Raw genomic sequence first — 17126 nt, 5'->3', positions numbered from 1 at the left:
AATTCAACAGTTGTCCTTCCAGGTTTTTAAATAGACAGTGTCTCCTGGCTTTACTTGTTTGTTTTGGTAGTCCTTATTGGGGGCAGGTAGAATTTTGTTTCCATATTCCTGTAATGTTTTTTGTACTTGTCCTAGATTAATGGTGTAAGACAACAGCTGGAGAGTTTCCTCATCTATTAGCTATTAGTGGGTCAGATCTGAGAACGGGTCGACCATAGATGAGTTCAAAGGGGCCTACTTGTAACTTTTCTTTAGATGCAGCTGTCATTCTCATGAGACCTGTGGGTATCATAGACACTCTGAGGTTTCTTGGCATAGCTTGGCAAGAGTCCTTTTTAGGGTTTGATTAGCTTTTTCTACCTTACCCAAAGATTGAGGTCTCTATGATGAGTGTAAGTGATAGCTGATTCCTAAAGCTTGAGCCAGCTGTTGTGTAATTTTGGCTACAGATTGTCCATTGTCTCTCTATAATCTTCTAGGTAAGATTTATTTTAGTAAGTACTTGGCTACATCACTAGCTTTTTCTGTTTGGGTAGGAAAGGTCTCAACCCATACAACGAAAAGTGTCTACAAATACTAGTAAATATTTAAATCCAGCTTTAGGGGACATCTGAGTGAAATCAATTTGCCAGTCCTTTCCAGGGTATGTGCCCCTGTGTTGTATTGGCATTAAGAGGGGGGGAGGTGACTCTGGGGGTTATTTTTGGAGCAGAGTACACACTCTCGGGTCACTTCTTTTATAGTTTTATGAAACCCTTATGTCACAGACAGCTGGGAGACAAGGGTGGCAGGAGTATCCCTCCCCATATGGATGTCATCATGGAGCATTTTGATATATTTCCATTTTAAGCTTTGAGGTAATAAAAGTTCCTTATCCTTTAACGTCCAGCCTGTAGAGTCTCTATAGAACCCATTCACTAAGGCCCAAGAGACCTCCTCTGTGCTGTAGGAGGGGCCTTCTGGGGGCTGAGGGAGGTTGGGGAATAGAGCTGCCTCTAGGGCCATTGATGAAAACCTGGCTGCCATCTTAGTGGCCAGGTCTGCCAGTGTATTGTGTTTAATTATGTCTGTGTTCCCCCATTCGTGTATTACTGCCACTTCCTGGGGGAGTTACAACTGCCAGGGGTTCTAAAATTTCTTTATGGTGTTTTATGAAGTTTTTAACTCTTAAAGGTCCTCTTTTCTTCCAAAAAGCAGCATGGGCATGTAATATTAGAAACCCATACTTTGAGTCAGTGTAGGTATTAACCCAGAGGTTTTCCCCTAGTTGTAAGGCACTAGTGAGTGCTACAAGTTCAGCTTTTAGGGCTGAGGAATTAGGGGGCAAAGGTTTTTGCCTCTGTTGTTTCCTGAAGACTGACAATAACATAGCCTGCCTTTTGGACCCCATTTTGTGTATAACTACTGCCATCCATAAACCTTTTTGCTTCAAGGTTAGGTAAAGGCTTATCTTTTAGTTCAGGCCTGCTTGAATATACTTGTTCAGTAGTTTCTATGCATTGGTGTGTGACCTGTATTTCTTTGTTTATTGGTAGGAGAGTGGCAGGATTGAGAATTTGGCAGACCTTTAGGGTTAATTCAGGAGAGTCAAGGAAGAGCGCCTGATATTTACTTAGCCTTCCCCTGTGAGCCACTCCTGTCCCTTTATTTCTAACACAGCTTGATGGGGAGTTTTTTTTAGCTTTAGTGGCTGCCCTGAGGTAAGTTTATTGGCCTCTCCTACTGGGAGAGCAGTGGCTGCTATGGCTGGTAAACAATGTGGCCAGCCGGCTGCTATAGGGTCTAGTTGTTTTGAAAAGTAAACTACTGGTCTTGGAGTTAGACACAACTTCTGGGTGCATATGCCAAGTGCTATTCCTTGTCTTTCTGCTGTATATAAGGTAAACAGTTTTCTAAATTTGGCAGCCCTAGGTGGGTGCACTGCTTAGTTTGACTTTTAACTCCTTGACGGCACTGTGGCATTCAGGGGTCTAGCCTATAGGCTTTTGTCATCTCCCTTTAAAGTCTCATATAGATGTTTAGCAATCAGACACAAACCTGGTATCCAGAAGTGAGAGAAGCCACCTCTGTTTACAAAAACACTTGAAGCTGTCATTTACTTTGTAGGACTCCAAGGGCCAGTATGGCCTGTTTTCTTTGGGGTTGACAGGGTCCAGGCTCCTGGGGTGAGTAGGTACCCTAGGTCGTGGACCCATTGGGAGGTTATTTGGGCCTTTTTGGGAAAGGCTTTGTATTTTTTATCTGTAAGGAAGTTTAATACCAGGATGGAATTTTTATCTGAGTTCTCTTTGTTAGTACTAGAAATTAATAAATCATCAACGTATTGTAGGAAAGTCCCATTGGTCAATTGGAGTTTCCTTAATTCCATGGTTAAAGCATTTCCAAACAAATGGGGACTGTCCCTAAGGCCCTCAAGAAGCACAGTCCACATATATTGACAAATTTTCCTAGTTTGGGGGTTAGTCCATTTGAATGCAAACAGGTATTGGGGATCAGGATAAAGGGGGATGCAGAAAAAGGCATTCTTTAAATCTAACACAGACACATTATGGTCAAGTAGTGTTCATTCCAGGGGCACAAGGATAGTTCAACATTCATAAATCAATGTAATACACCCTATTAACGAAAGAAGGGATACGAATCATATTATCTTTTCCGTAGATCCAGAAAAAGCATTTGATAGATACAACAATGACTTATGATTAAAACACTCAATAAAATAGGAATAGAAGGAAAATATCTTAACATAATAAAGGCCACATATGATAAACCCTCAGCTAATATCATACTGAATGGTGAAAAACTGAAAGTTTTTCCTCTAAGATCAGGAACAAGATAAGGATGCCCATTCTCACCATTCTTATTCAACATAGTTCTGGAAGTTCTTTCCAGAGCAATAAGGCAAGAGAAAGAAATAAAAGGCTCCTAAATAGGGAAGGAAGAAGTAAAAGTGCCACTTTTTGCAGATGACATGATTCTGTATATTGAAAACCCTAAAGACTCCACCAAAAATTATTAGAAAAAACCAAATACAGTAAAGTTGCAGTGTACAAAATCAATGTACAAAAATCCACTGTTTTCATATATACTAACAGTGAAACTTAAGAAATAGAAATAAAAAAAACAATTTCTTTTGCAATTGCAATCAAAAGGATAAAATACACAGGAATAAACTTAAAAAAAGAGCATGAAGGACCTATATACTGAAAATTACAAAGCATTTTTTAAAGATATTGAAAAAGAAGGGAAAAGGAAAAATATCCCATGTTCATGGATTGGAAGAATCAACATAATTAAAATGGCGATATTACCCAAGGCAATATTCAGATTTAATGCAATCCCCATCAAAATACCAATGTCATTTTTTAAAGAAATAGAACGAGAAATCATCAGGTTTTAATGGAACCACAAAAGACCCTGAATAGCCAAAGCAATCCTGAGAAAAAAGAACAAAGCTGGAGGTATCATGCTCCCTGACTTCAAATTATACTACAGAGCTGTGATAATCAAAACAGCATGATATTTGCACAGAAACAGATACACAGATCAGTGGAACAGAATAGAGAGCCCAGATTTAAAACCACATCTATATGGGCAGGTAATTTTCGACAAAGGAGCGAGAAGCACACAATGGAGTAAGGACAGTCTCTTCAATAAAGGGTGCTGGGTAAGCTGGAAAGCCACATGCAAAAGAATGAAACTGGATTACAGTTTGTCCCCATGTACAAAAATTAACTCAAAATGGATCAAAGACCTAAATATAAGACCCAAAACACTAAGTTACATAGAAGAAAACATAGGTAACAAATTTATGGACCTTGGTCGTAGAGAACATTTCATGAACTTGACCCCAAAGGCAAGGGAAGTAAAGGCAAAAATAAATGAATGGGACTATATCAAACTAAAAAGCTTCTGCCCAGTAAAAGAAACTGACAAAACAAATAGGCACCCAAACAGATGGGAGATGATATTTGCAAACAGTAGCTCCAACAAAGGTTTAATTTCCAAAATATATAAAGAACTCATAAAACTCAACACCAAACAAACAACCAACCCAATCAAAAGTGGGCAGAGGACCTGAACAGACACCTCTCCCAAAAAGACATATGAACAGTTAATAGATATATGAAAAGATGTTCGACCTCACTAGCAATTAGGGAAATGCAAATCAAAACTATGAGATACCACTTCACACCTGTTAGAGTGGCTATTATCAACAAGACAAGCAATAACAACTGTTGGAGAGGTTGTAGAGACAAGAGAACACTCATTCACTGCTGGTGGGAATGTAGACTGGTACAACCACTATGGAAAGCGGTCTGGTGATTCCTCAAAAATTAAGAATACAGCTACCATATGACCCAGCCATCCCTCTCCTGGGTATATACCCCAAAACTCAAAAATATGAATTTGCAAAGATACATGCACCCCTATGTTTATTGCAGCATTATTCACGGTGGCCAAGACATGGAACCAACCAAAGTGTCCTGCAATAGAGGATAAAGATGATGTGGTACATGGACACAATGGAACACTACTCAGCCATGAGAAAGGATGAAGTACTGCCCTAGCCGATTTAGCTCAATGACTAAAGCATTGGCCCTTGGACTGAAGGGTCCTAGATTTGTTTCTGGCCAAGGGCACGTGCTTCGGTTGCAGGCTCAATCTCTGGCCCTGTCAGGGCATGTGCAGGAGGCAAGCAGTCGATGTGTCTCTCTTGCATCAATGTCTCTCTCTCTCTCTCTCCCCCTCCCCCCCTTTCCACTCTCTCTGAAAAGCTATCCCTGGGTAAGGATGAAATATTGCCATTTGCAACAAACTTGGATGGACCTTGAGAATATTATGCTAAGTGAAATAAGTCAGTCAGAAAAAGCTAAGAACCATATGATTTCACCCATATGTGGGATATAAAACTGAAACTCGTGCACACTAACAGTAGTGTGGTGGTCACCAGAGTGGGGAGGGAGTGAAGGATGTCTTAATATATGGTGACAGCAGAAGATATGACTTTGGGTGGTTGGCACACAGAGCAATATACAGATCTTGTAACATAGAAACCCACACCTGAAACCTATATGTTCATACTAACCATTGTTACTCCAATAAATTTAATAAAGTGTTAAAATAAATAAATGGTTTTCTAAAAAAAACCCCTAAATCTAATACAGTAAAATATTTGGCTTCTCCTGGGATATGAGTTAAGATAGTGTAGGGGTTTGGAACTATAGGATGTACCAGAATCACAGCCTCATTTACTGCCTTTAGATCTTGTACAAACCAGTATTATCCATTTGGCTTTTGTACTAGGAGAATAGGGGTATGAATAGGGATTGGCAGGGCCTGAGAAGTCCATGCTTTAAATATTTGTCAATGAGAGTTTTTATCCCTTTTATGGCCTTAGGTTTTAGAGAGTACTGTCTCTTGTTAGGGATATCTTGTCCCTGGTTTTAGGGATATCTTGATAGTGGGTACATTCATTGCTCTGCCTGGTATTTCAGTCTCAGGGTTGACTTGGGTGAGGACAGACTCTGGAATATAATTAATTCCTGGTTCAGGGTGAGAAGGTAAATTGGCCATCAGGCATAAAAATGAGGGTTCATTGTTTTCTATGGCTAATGCTCCTAGAGTTATGGTAATTCCTAGACTGGACAAGATGCCCCTCCCTAATAAGAGGATAGGGCACCCCAGAACTACAAGAAAAGCATGATTAAAAGTGAGATTTCCAAGGTTGCAGCAAGGGATTGAGCATTGAGGACACCCATTTACCCCAGAGATCAAACAGGTTTTGGGAGAAAGAGGTCCAGGTGAGTAAGTCAGCATAGAATAAGCAGCCCCTGTTTAGTAAAACCACAAGGGGCTTACTTGCCATGTCAAGGGTAACCTGAGGTTACTCTGATGTGATGGCTGGATGCTCGGTGGGAGTGGTGGTCGACCTCAGGCACCATCAATTCTCTGGTGTTTTGACCATCATTGGTTCAGAGATACTAGGTTTCCTTTGGAGCCTAGGACACTCACTCATTCTTCCAATGGCTCTCCTCCTTACAGAGCGAGTATGGTCCTGGAGGCAGCTGTGCCAGAGTCAGTTGTGTGTACTCCTTCTTTATGTGTCCTTCTTGTCTCAGAAATAGCATTGCTCCTTTGATATCTATTGCGGCCTGGGGGCCTGGTAAACCCTGAAGTGGCCTAGAACTTAAAGCTAACAAGTAAGCCTTTTGTTTCCATTGGGAGGCATTTTGTTCTTCCTCTACCCTGTTTTGGTTGTTAAAAACACTGAAAGCCACCCAGCTGGGGGTGGCTCAGCAGTTGGGCTTCGATCTAGGATCCAGGACATTGAGGTTGGGTTCAATTCCTAGTCAGGGCATATGCCCTGGTTGTGGGCTCAATCCCCAGTCTGGGGCATGCAGGATGCAGCCGATCAATGACGACTCTCATCATTGATGTTTCTGTCTCTCTCTCTCTCTCCCTTCCTCTCTCTGAAATCAGTAAAGATATATTTAAAACAAAACAAGACAAAACAAAACAAAACACTGAAAGCCTAATTCATTTATTAAATCTAGTAGTTTTTTGGTGGAGTCTTTAGGATTTTCTATGTACAATATCATGTCATCTGCAAATAATGACAGTTTTACTTCCTCCTTTCCAATATGGATACCTTTTATGTTCTCTTCTTGTCTGATTGCTGTGGCTAGGACTTCCAGTACAATGTTGAAAGGAGTGGTGAAAGTGGACACCTGTTCCTGTTCTTAGGGTAAATGCTTTTAGTTTTTGCCCATTGAGTATGATGTTAGCAATAGGTTTGTCATATATGGCCTTTATTATGTTGAGGTATGTTCCCTCTATTCCTGCTTACTGAGAGTTTTTATAAGAAATGGGTGTTGGATTTTGTCAAATGCTTTATCTGTGTCTATTGATATGATCATGTGATTTTTGTCTTTCAGATGGTTTATGTGATGTATCACATTTACTCATTTATGCAATGTAACAGGATACAAAATTAACATCTAGAAATCAATGGCACTTTTATACACCAACAATGAACTCTCAGAAACAGAAACTAAAAAAAAAAGATCCCATTTACCATTGCATCAAAAAAATTAAGATACTTAGGAATAAACTTAACTAAGGAGGTAAAAGACCTGTACTTAGAAAACTACAGGATGATGGAAAAAGAGATAGAGGGCCCTAGCCAGTTTGGCTCAGTTGTGAGAGTATCAGCTCATGGACTGAAGGGTCCCAGGTTCGATTCTGGCCAAGGCCATGTACCTTGGTTGCAGGTTGGATTCCTGGCCCCGGTCGAGGTGCGTGCAGAAGCAACCAATTGATGTGTCTCTCTCACATCGATGTTTCTCTCTCTCTCTCCCCCCCCTTCCATTCTCTCTGAAAAGCAATGGGGGAAAAATGTCCTGGGCTGAGGATGAGAGAGAGAGAGAGAGAGAGAGAGAGAGGAAGATATAAACAAGTGGAAGAATATGCCATGTTCATGAATTGGAAGAATTAACATCATTAACGTCCATACTACCCAAAGCAATCTATTGATTCAATGCAATCCCTAGTAAAATACCAATGGCATATTTCACAAAACTAGAACAAATACTCCAAAAATTTATATGGAACCAAAAAAGACCCTGAATAGCCACAGCAATCTTGAGAAAGAAGAACAAAGTTGGTGGGATCACAATACCAGATATCAAGTTATACTACAAAGTACTGTAATCAAAGCAGTCTTGTACTGGCACAAGAACAGGCATATATGTCAATGGAACAGAACAGAAAACCCAGAAATTGACCCAAGCCATTATGCTCTAATATTTGACAAAGGAGGCAAGAGCATATAATGTAGTAAAGACAGTCTTTTCAATAAATGATGCTGGAAAAATTGGTCAGGTACATGATCTGAAATGTATAAGCCATTTGCTCCTAACTGTCCTTCCTTGCAATTTATTATCTGGCTGTAAATTGCTCAACCACTTTGTTTGGCTGTCTGTCTCAGATTCCCCATTCTACTTGCCAAGGAATTTTTCTAGCTTCTTACTAACCTGCCTCACCCTCAGTCAAACATCCGTGTGTAACTTCTGACACCTTCAAAACTTAACTGCAGTCATCCCTATCCCTCCATATCCGGGGGGATTGGTTCCAGGACTCCTTGTGATATCAAAATCCCTGAATGCTCAAGGCCCTTATATAAAATGGCATAAAACAATGCATACGGTTGGCCCTCTGCATCTGCAGATTCCCAACCCTGTATCTAAAACCGTTTTCCATCTGGAGTTGGCTGAATTCACATGTGCGAAACCTGGGAATACAGAGGGCTGACTGTGTATTTTTTTGAAAAATAAAATAAAAATCTGCATATAAGTGAACTTGAGCAGTTCAAACCTGGGTTGTTCAAGAGTCAACTGTTCAGAATAGATTCAATGACATGGAAGCACAGATGAGACTGACGAATGTCAGAAGGATGGAGGAGGGCGGGTGGGTGGAGGGGGAGAGAGTAACTAAAGAATTTATATGCATATATGCACAACCCAAGGACATGGACAATGGTGGGGAGAGGGACTGGGGAGGGGGGTGGGATGGAGTGGAATGGGTCATTGGGGAGAAAAAGGGACATCTGTAATATTTTAAACAAAAATAAAATTAAAAAAAAAAGAGTCAACTGTTCATATAAAGAAACCAGCAGAGTACCTGGGACTAGGAAGTACAGCAGGTCCTCAAATAACATTTTGTTTAATGTCATGTCACTATAACATTGATGAGGGGAAAAAATTTTTATTTCCAGCTGGGCCACTGTCTGTGTGGAGTTGTCTCCCCAAGTCTTTGTGGGGGTTTTCTGGGGATTCTGGTTTCCTCCCATATCCCAAAGATGTGCATTTGAGGTGAATTGTCATGTCTCCATTGTCCCAATCTGATTGAGTGTGGGGGCATGTGAGTGGCCCTGTGCTGGAAGGGCGTGCTGTTCAGGGTGTGTTCTGTCTTGCACTCTGAGTGCTGGGAGAGGCTCCAGCTCCACTCAACCCTGAACTGGAATAAGCAGATTAGATCATCATTCTGTTGCTTTTCATTCATCTTTCTTAAATGTATGTATAGCTCACATCTATATCAATGTCTAATGTTAGAAGTGGTTAGGGTCTTTATATAGAAGCTTGGTGATGTTTTCTGACCAGAGATATGGTGATAGGAACTTAATTCTTGTTTATATAAATTAGCCTATGATAAAATTGGTTTTCTTAGATGTTATTTCACTTAAAATTTCAGCTTCCCAGAACTTATCAACAATGTTAAGTGAGGACTTACTATAGTCCATAAATGGAAGCTATAATGGTGGTTATTATGGTTGTTAACCTGAGACACAGCCAGATCTTCTTGCGTCCTTATGAACTGGGTGTCTTGGCTCCTACGTGCCCCTCTGTTCCATCAGCACTAGTGAGGAAAGATTTATCTTAGATCTATTCTCCTTCTTCCCTCCCTCTTTTAGCTGGACACAGCACACACAAGGAGGTTTTGGCCCTGAATGACAGAAACACATCATCTCTATCCCTCCTGAGCCAGCCTCAGCCAAACTTTTCCCAGGGACTTTTTTACATTTGGATATCCTCAGCATCTCCTTTCTGACTCCCTCTCTTTTTTGATGCCCCCCCTTCTCTCCTTGTTACTCAGGCTGGGCCACAATGCTGCCTCAGTATTAGTTTGTTACACCAATTGCTTATAATACCTAAAAAAGTGAGGGATATAAAATAACAGGACTTCTATAGCCTTAGTCTCAGAGGGCAGAAATTTAGAGTGTTTGAGGAAGGACTGGGTTCTGCTCCCTAAAGCAACTCACTAGCAAGGGCCCCAAAACAGATTTTGAAGATGCAGAGAGCTGAATGGTGAGACTGCTCTTTGTTTTCTGGAAGCTTCCCAGGTCCTTCCTGAGGCCCTCTGACCTTGGGATCTGTGAGTCACCTTTATCTACAATAAATTGCTTAAGTTAACTTGTACCCAACACAGAGCTAATACAAATTCAGTCTCCTCAGCTGGGCCCTCAGTGTAACCAGCAGTCTTTCTACATTTCTGCCACCATCCCCCATTCTGCTTCACAGAGAAACTAAACACTATAGGGGAAACTCTCTCAATTTTCAGCACCCTCCAAACATTAGAATCTCTCCCATTCTTTCTTTCTCAGAGGTAAAGTCTCCCTTCTAATCCAAGGTTAATCCTTTCACTGTTACATGTATTTCATTCCCATTCCTCCTTCACTTATGCCTCTCCTTCATGGATATTCAACTTTTTCTTCTCCCCTACTCTTTGATCTCAGCATAAAAACTTGATCAACTAGCCAAACCTTTTTTAAAAAATTCAGTTTTAATCCCACATACTCCTGGCTATTGCACACTTTTTCTTGCCTTTAACCAAGCTTCTAGGGGGTAGCCTACACTCCATCTCCATGGCCTCACCTCCCATTTTCTTGGATCTAGTGCCATCTGACCTCTTCCCAAAATCTATACTGAAAATACTTTCACCAAAGTTACAAATGACTTCCAAACTACTAAACTCACTGGGAATTTTTCAACTTACTTGACTAGTTGATGTCACTTGGCATTGTTGGTCACCCTATCCCTGCATTCCTTTCCTCTGTTGGCTCCTATAGGCTGTGCTCTTCCTACACATCATATGGCTTCTTCACAGCATCCTTAAGAGACTCCTCTTCTATCATTCACGATTTAAATTAAAAATCTAGTTCAATTCATACTCATTTCTACCCTCATCACTCTTCCCAGTGACCTCATTAGTACCCACCTGAAGCAGACCCTGGTAATTTGGGAATGTCCAGAATCTGAATATCCTTTCTATGTAACAGATCTTGAAGGTAAACAAGGCCCACCTTCCATGACTGACATTGAAAAGGTTGGGTCTTTTCCAGCTTTTTGGCAACTAAACAGAGGCATGTGACCTAGGCCTGGCCAAGTGGCCCCCAGAAATGTAGATTCTGCAGTAAGCGATTCAGAGAACTAGAGCAACAGATAATCATCCTGGTGGCAGTGGTCACAGTAGGGTCAGCTTTATCCCATGCTGGGGGGCTAGATCTAGTGGTGTGGGCACTGGTCATGGTGATATTCAGTGTCCAGTGATGATGACAGTGGTAGTATTTTTGCTAGGCTGGTTCTGGCATCTGATTTTGGCTTTTTGCTCTAGTGGATTGGCATCCCATTGTTCCTGCTTATTTTCTAAGCTCGTGTCTCCTGCCTGGCAATCCCATGACCTACCCAGTGCCCTTTCAACAAATGGCTTTTCTGCTTAAATTGGCTTGTGTGACCACTGACTGCAAGTTACTAGGACTCCCAAATCTATATCTCCATCCTTTACCTCCTGAGTTTCAAGTTGCCTTTTGGATATGTTGCCTTTTTTTTTTTTTTAAATCCTCACCTAAGGATGTTTTTACTGATTTTAGAGAGAGGAAGGGAGAAGGGGAGAGAAAGAAAAAGGGAGAGAGAAACATTGATTGCTTGCCTCCCATACACATCCCACCCGGGGGATCGAACCCATAACCTGGGTATGTGCCCTGACTGGGAATTGAACCCGTGACCCTTTGGTGCACAGGATGACACTGCAACCGAATCACACCAGCCAAGGCGGATAAGTTGCCTTTTAAGAAAACTCTACTTGTATATCTCACTGGCAAGCTCATTTCCTTCTTAATCTGCATTTCCTTCATGTTCCTAGCTTAGCAAATAGCACCTATGACATGTTCAGTCTGAACTCTGAGAGGGAAACATCTTAGACTTCTCCCACCCTCACTTAAACTAAACCAATTTTACCTCATAAACATCTTTTATTTTTTAATTCCTCACCCAAGGATATTTTTTCCATTGCTTTTTAGAGAGTGGAGGGGGAGAGAGAGAGAGAAACATCTATGTGAGAGAGACACATGGATTGGTTGGCCCCTGCATGGACCCCAACCAGGGCTGGGGATGCAGCCTGCAACCAAGGTATGTGCCCTTGTCTGGAATTGAACCCTGGACCCTTCAGTCCTTGGGCTGATGCTCTAACCGGCTGGGGCATAAACATCTTAAATTTTACCTCTTAGTACATCTTAAATCAACCCCTCCTTTATATTCCTATGACTCCTCACCAGAACCATTGTCCTAGCCTCCTAACTAAAGCCCTTATCCCAGTATCTACCCTTCTGACCTATTCTCTACTTAGCTGCCCAAGGAAATCTTTCTAAAAACCAACACTGATCATGTTCATTCCTATATGGAAATCCTTCCATGACTCCCTACTGTCCCCAGGATAAAACGTATACCCTTTCTTTGGATCTGCCTCCTACTTGACTTTCATCACCCTCTCACCTGCATCCTATACTCCACTCAGGCAAAATTACACGTTTTTTTGAGACCATGCAGTACATGTTTCTGCACTCCATAAGTACTTGGTGGGGCTGACAGGCACTATGCCCCCTCTGGCCCCTCCCCCCTTCTACTCCACAGGGATGCATACACAACCCATCAGGCCAGGCAGGGGACTCCATCACCCTGACCAAAGTGATTAGTTTAGATATGGGGTTGTGACCTAAGTAAAGCCAATCATAATCTTCCCCTCAAAGCTCTCTTGCTTTTGAGGCCATGGCGCTAGAAACATATGAGATTGAAGCAGCTGGCATTTAGTTATCTCTGCCACATGAAGAAAGTGTGTCCATGGCAGGAAAGAGACTGGGACCAAGGCACAAAGTAAAGCTGAGCCCTGAGAGATGGAGACATGGTGATATTTGAGTCCTGAATTCAGCCCTACTTGAAGTCAGTAATACCACACTGCACACGGTTCCCTTCTTGCTTAAGCTGGTTTGTGTTGGTTCCTACCACTTGTAATTAAACTACCCTCATACAGAAATGGGAGTGTGCAGAATGTGGAATTGTCAGAACTGAAGTGAAATGTCAGTGGGGATCTGATGATCCTTGGCTGAGAATTTGGAAATCCTTGTTATTTGGTATCAAGTCAGCTGGTTAAATGATCTATTTTATCTTGAGATCTGGGTCATGCATCCATCATAGAGAGAGATTTCAGGAACACACTGGGAAAATGTCTGGATGTTGGATTATGCTGGCCTCTTCTCAAGATTTTCAGTAAGGTTCTGCAGTTCAGCTTTCTTCTATGCTGGCAGAACCAGAGCTGTACACAGCTGTTTAGAGCTGCCTCTCATGCAGGTTGGCCAGGCTGAGTGCTTGTGTGGTAGTCTCACTCCTGTCCTAAGCACCTTATTGGGGCTGCAGCTTAGGAGCCAGTGCAACTCAGGGATTTGTGACTATCTGGTCAGGGCCACTGGAGCGTGAGCCACCCAGGTGTCGAAGAGGTAATCTGTCTCTGGGAGCATTGAGCAGATTAAGGTTGACTTATTGCCAGATGGGCCATTATGGAAGCCATGAAGTTAAGAGGGAAGGAAATGGGCAAAGTGTAACCTGTTGCTAAGAGACAGAAATTCCAAAGGCCAGATCCAGACTCAAGGACAAGGACTCAGCAAGATTCTTGATTATGGTTATTAGCTCACAGAGCGCCCAGGGATCAACTCAATCACCAGGAATCCTCACACCTGGCAAATGGGGATCTGGGAATGTGTCATCTCTAAGGCATCCTTTGGGCCCAAAGTCATGTCCAAAGGGAAGAGGGAAGCTTCAGTTCCAGAAGGGGCATCCTCTTAGGGGTGTCCATAAAGGACAATAAGTAAAAGAGGTATTTCCCAGTGGAAAGGACCAAGAGCGATCATTTTTTTTGACCAAGAAACTTGCTCCACTGTCCAGAAAGATGTGCTATATGCTATAGATTAGTGACCATTGTTTTCTCTCCTATTCCAAATGGAAGGTGTGGTTTTCTTTTTAAAAACTGGTTATCCTATTTTCCTCCACTATTTCATATTGGCTATCTTTTAGCCATGGATTGCAAAATCATGAGAAGTTTTATCCAGACCTGATCAAGAATTGCACATTACAAAGGGACCCTGGACTGGGGGTTCAATAAAGCACCTGGAAATGATCCTGTTCTGTTTTCTATTGGGAAGTGGGCATTACTGTCGGGCCTAAGATCATTGTATTGTTAGGCAGGCACACTTCTGAAATTGTGTTTGTCAAGAAAAGTATAGGTGGATGCTGAGCAATAAAGAGGTGGAATATAGTAGATCCATATTGCTTATCTGCCCATCATCCCTTGCTTTGGGGACCCATTCTTTCCCTCCACACAGACCTGGTAAAATTGTCAATTATGATAGCCTATAGGTAGGGACCACCATAGAGGTGGGGACATGTCCATTCTTGCCAAAGTTCTTTGTAGAACTTTAGAGCTGGAACTAGTGAGGCCAAACCAAAAGATGGGGGCATTATTTGAACCCCTAGATCCAGCCATGCCTGAAGGCAGATATATCCTTTGATTTACCAATTATGTAAGCCAATTAATTTCCTGTTGGCTTAAACATATTTGAGTTGGGTTTTTGACATTTGCAGCTGAAAGGGTTCAGGTTACTAGATGCACACACAACAGACACACAAACACCATGTTGTTTAAACTCATTAGATGTTATACAATCTTCCATGATTGTATAGGGGTCAGCAAAGTTTTTATCTAAAAGATCAGATATTTTTAGGGTTTGTGGGCCACATACACTCTCTGTCTCATATTTTTTAATTTTTACAATCCTTTAAAAATGTAAAAACCATTCTTAGTTTGTAGGCCATACAAAAACAGGCTGCAGGCCAGATTTGCCCACAGGTCATAAGTTTCCTGACCCTTGATCTAGACCCTGCCAAACCCTGCAGCATTGGCACACAATCTGCCAGTCCCTAACTATGAAGCAAAAATACTTTAAAATGCCATTTTGGTTCAAGTTTTTTTTACATGACTTTGTAATGAGTTAAGGTTCAGGGTAGAGTTAGGAATGAGAATAGTCTTGGTGCCCATTGTCTGCCACATAATAGGCACTGAATAAATGGTAATCATTATTATTTCTTGGTAATAAAGATAACATCAAAATGATGCAGCTGTCCAAATGTCTTTGTCCAAAAGACCCAGTTCATGCTCAAAGGCCTTTTCACTCCTTTCATTTCCTTCAGGAAACCTTTTTCTGATCTCCAATCAAGTCTGAATTACCATTGAAGTCTCGATTAGGTACTCTTCTTTTTGTTATCATAGACCCTGTGTGGTCCTCCAATATAACTACACTATCGGTCTGTCTTTCCTCCTAACTTTGAGTATTTAGAACATGCCTGAGCCTCAGCTGCTAGCACAGTGCTTAGCACCTACTACTGAGGGAGCCTCTACACCTCTATGTGAACATCTGTTTGAATGTGCAGGTGCTACCTATCTCTACCAGTGTCCAGGGTGGTCAGTCTATGTGTCATCATTGTGCGACATACAGATGCCCTCGACACTGGTTCCTCTCTCAGTTGGAAATTATTAGTTGATATACACCACACCTTACTTGGTAATGCTATCACTGGATCTATTTTTCATCCCATTCCCTCCAAAAATGAGTCAAAGACAGAGGAATATTTTTCTTAGGAATACATTTTCTTAGAAACTGTTATGAAGGAGGAACCCTCTGACCCCACCCTCACATCCTTTAGTGCCTGATGTGCTATCACATCAGAGGTCTCCAGCCTCAGCAACATGTGGGGATCAGAGTGCCCACCACACACCTGGGGCCACAGACCAGTTTGATCCATGTCTATGTGGTGGAGAGGAAATTATCCTTTTGAGAAAAATATGCACAAGTCCCTGCAGGCCCAGGAAAGGATGACAAAGGCAAGGTGAGTCATGGTGTTCTAAGCTGAAATCTTTTGCCCATCTCACAGACACAGGCAGGAAGTACCACCATTGATCAGCTTTATATGGCACCCACTGTATACAACAGACAGACAAAGACAGACAGACAGAGCATACACCACTAAGCTGAACACTGCTCACCATCTAGAAGCACCTTGGATAAGCATGTGAGACACTCTTGCATAAGAAAGATGTAGTTTTTAAAGGAATGAAGAAGTATTTTGGCAAAACATCTACTTCTCTCCCAGGTCCTGGGTAAAGAGGGACCTCTAAATTCTGAGGCTTCTACATATTGAAAATTATTCCCTTCTCAATGGCAGTATGTACAGTAGCAAACCTCCCAAGTCTGTTCTCTACATGTATCCTGAATCTACTTTACAGGTGGGCAAACTTAGACTTAGAAACAGAAGGTGGTCCAGAGCAACAGGACACTGGGGCTGGCTAAGGGTGAGGGCAAACAGGAGGTGTCTTGGCTCAGCCAAAAGCAGGGCCTCTGTCTATCTGGAGGGGAAAGGGAAAGGCTAGGGTGACCAAAACTCCCTCTTTCTTCCTGCCTGGGGAAGCAGAGGTTCCACAGGAAAGGCTGTCTGGAAAGAAAGGCAGGTTCCCACTCTTGCTGGCTAGGGACTCTCTCCGGGTGGCAAAGGCTGGGGCAGGCCAGAGCTCCTCCTGAGGCCTCTTCAGTGATGCTCTGTGTTTGGAGATTGTGGCTTCACTGCTTCCATATCTCTCGTCACCTGTACCTGAGCCTAGACCTCAAGTCCTTAATTATTTTTAAAAGGCAGGGTGGGGAGATGGTTTAAGAGAATATGAGACACTGAACAATCTTTCCACAGCCTCCCTCTGTCTAGGCTGGGGCTTTTAAAGGTCTCCTTCACCCTGTCTCCTAGGGATATTTAAAGGCAGCTTTTATGAGACTCTCTACTGTCTTCTGTGTTTCTCTTGTGTGTGTGTGTATATATATACACACACATATGTGTGTGTGTATGTATACACACACACACATATATATACATATATATATATTCTTTAAAAAGCAGTAGTCCTTTGGTCCCTAAACTCTAAGGAATGATATGATTTTGAGCAAAGTAAATCTAGGCTTCCCTTGCAGAGAAGCCCTTGGCACCCCCAAGGCCCTCTGCTGGTTCCCCTCAACCGTCCATCTTCAGCCAGCCCCAAATGCCTTGCCAGCGTGAGCTTTATGCCACAGGCATAGAACAACTCATTTGATGAAGACAATCCTTAAAGTGGCCCGAGTCCCAGGCGCTGGCTTTGGGTCCAACCCGCCTCCGTCTGCGGCTTCTCCTTCAAGAAGGGCTGCTGAAGTGTTTCTGTGCTTT

The sequence above is a fragment of the Miniopterus natalensis genome, chromosome 1 (genome assembly GCF_054644295.1).
Source record: "Miniopterus natalensis isolate mMinNat1 chromosome 1, mMinNat1.hap1, whole genome shotgun sequence".
NCBI classification, from domain to species: domain Eukaryota; kingdom Metazoa; phylum Chordata; class Mammalia; order Chiroptera; family Miniopteridae; genus Miniopterus; species Miniopterus natalensis.
Note: the sequence above shows the minus strand (reverse complement) of the source record.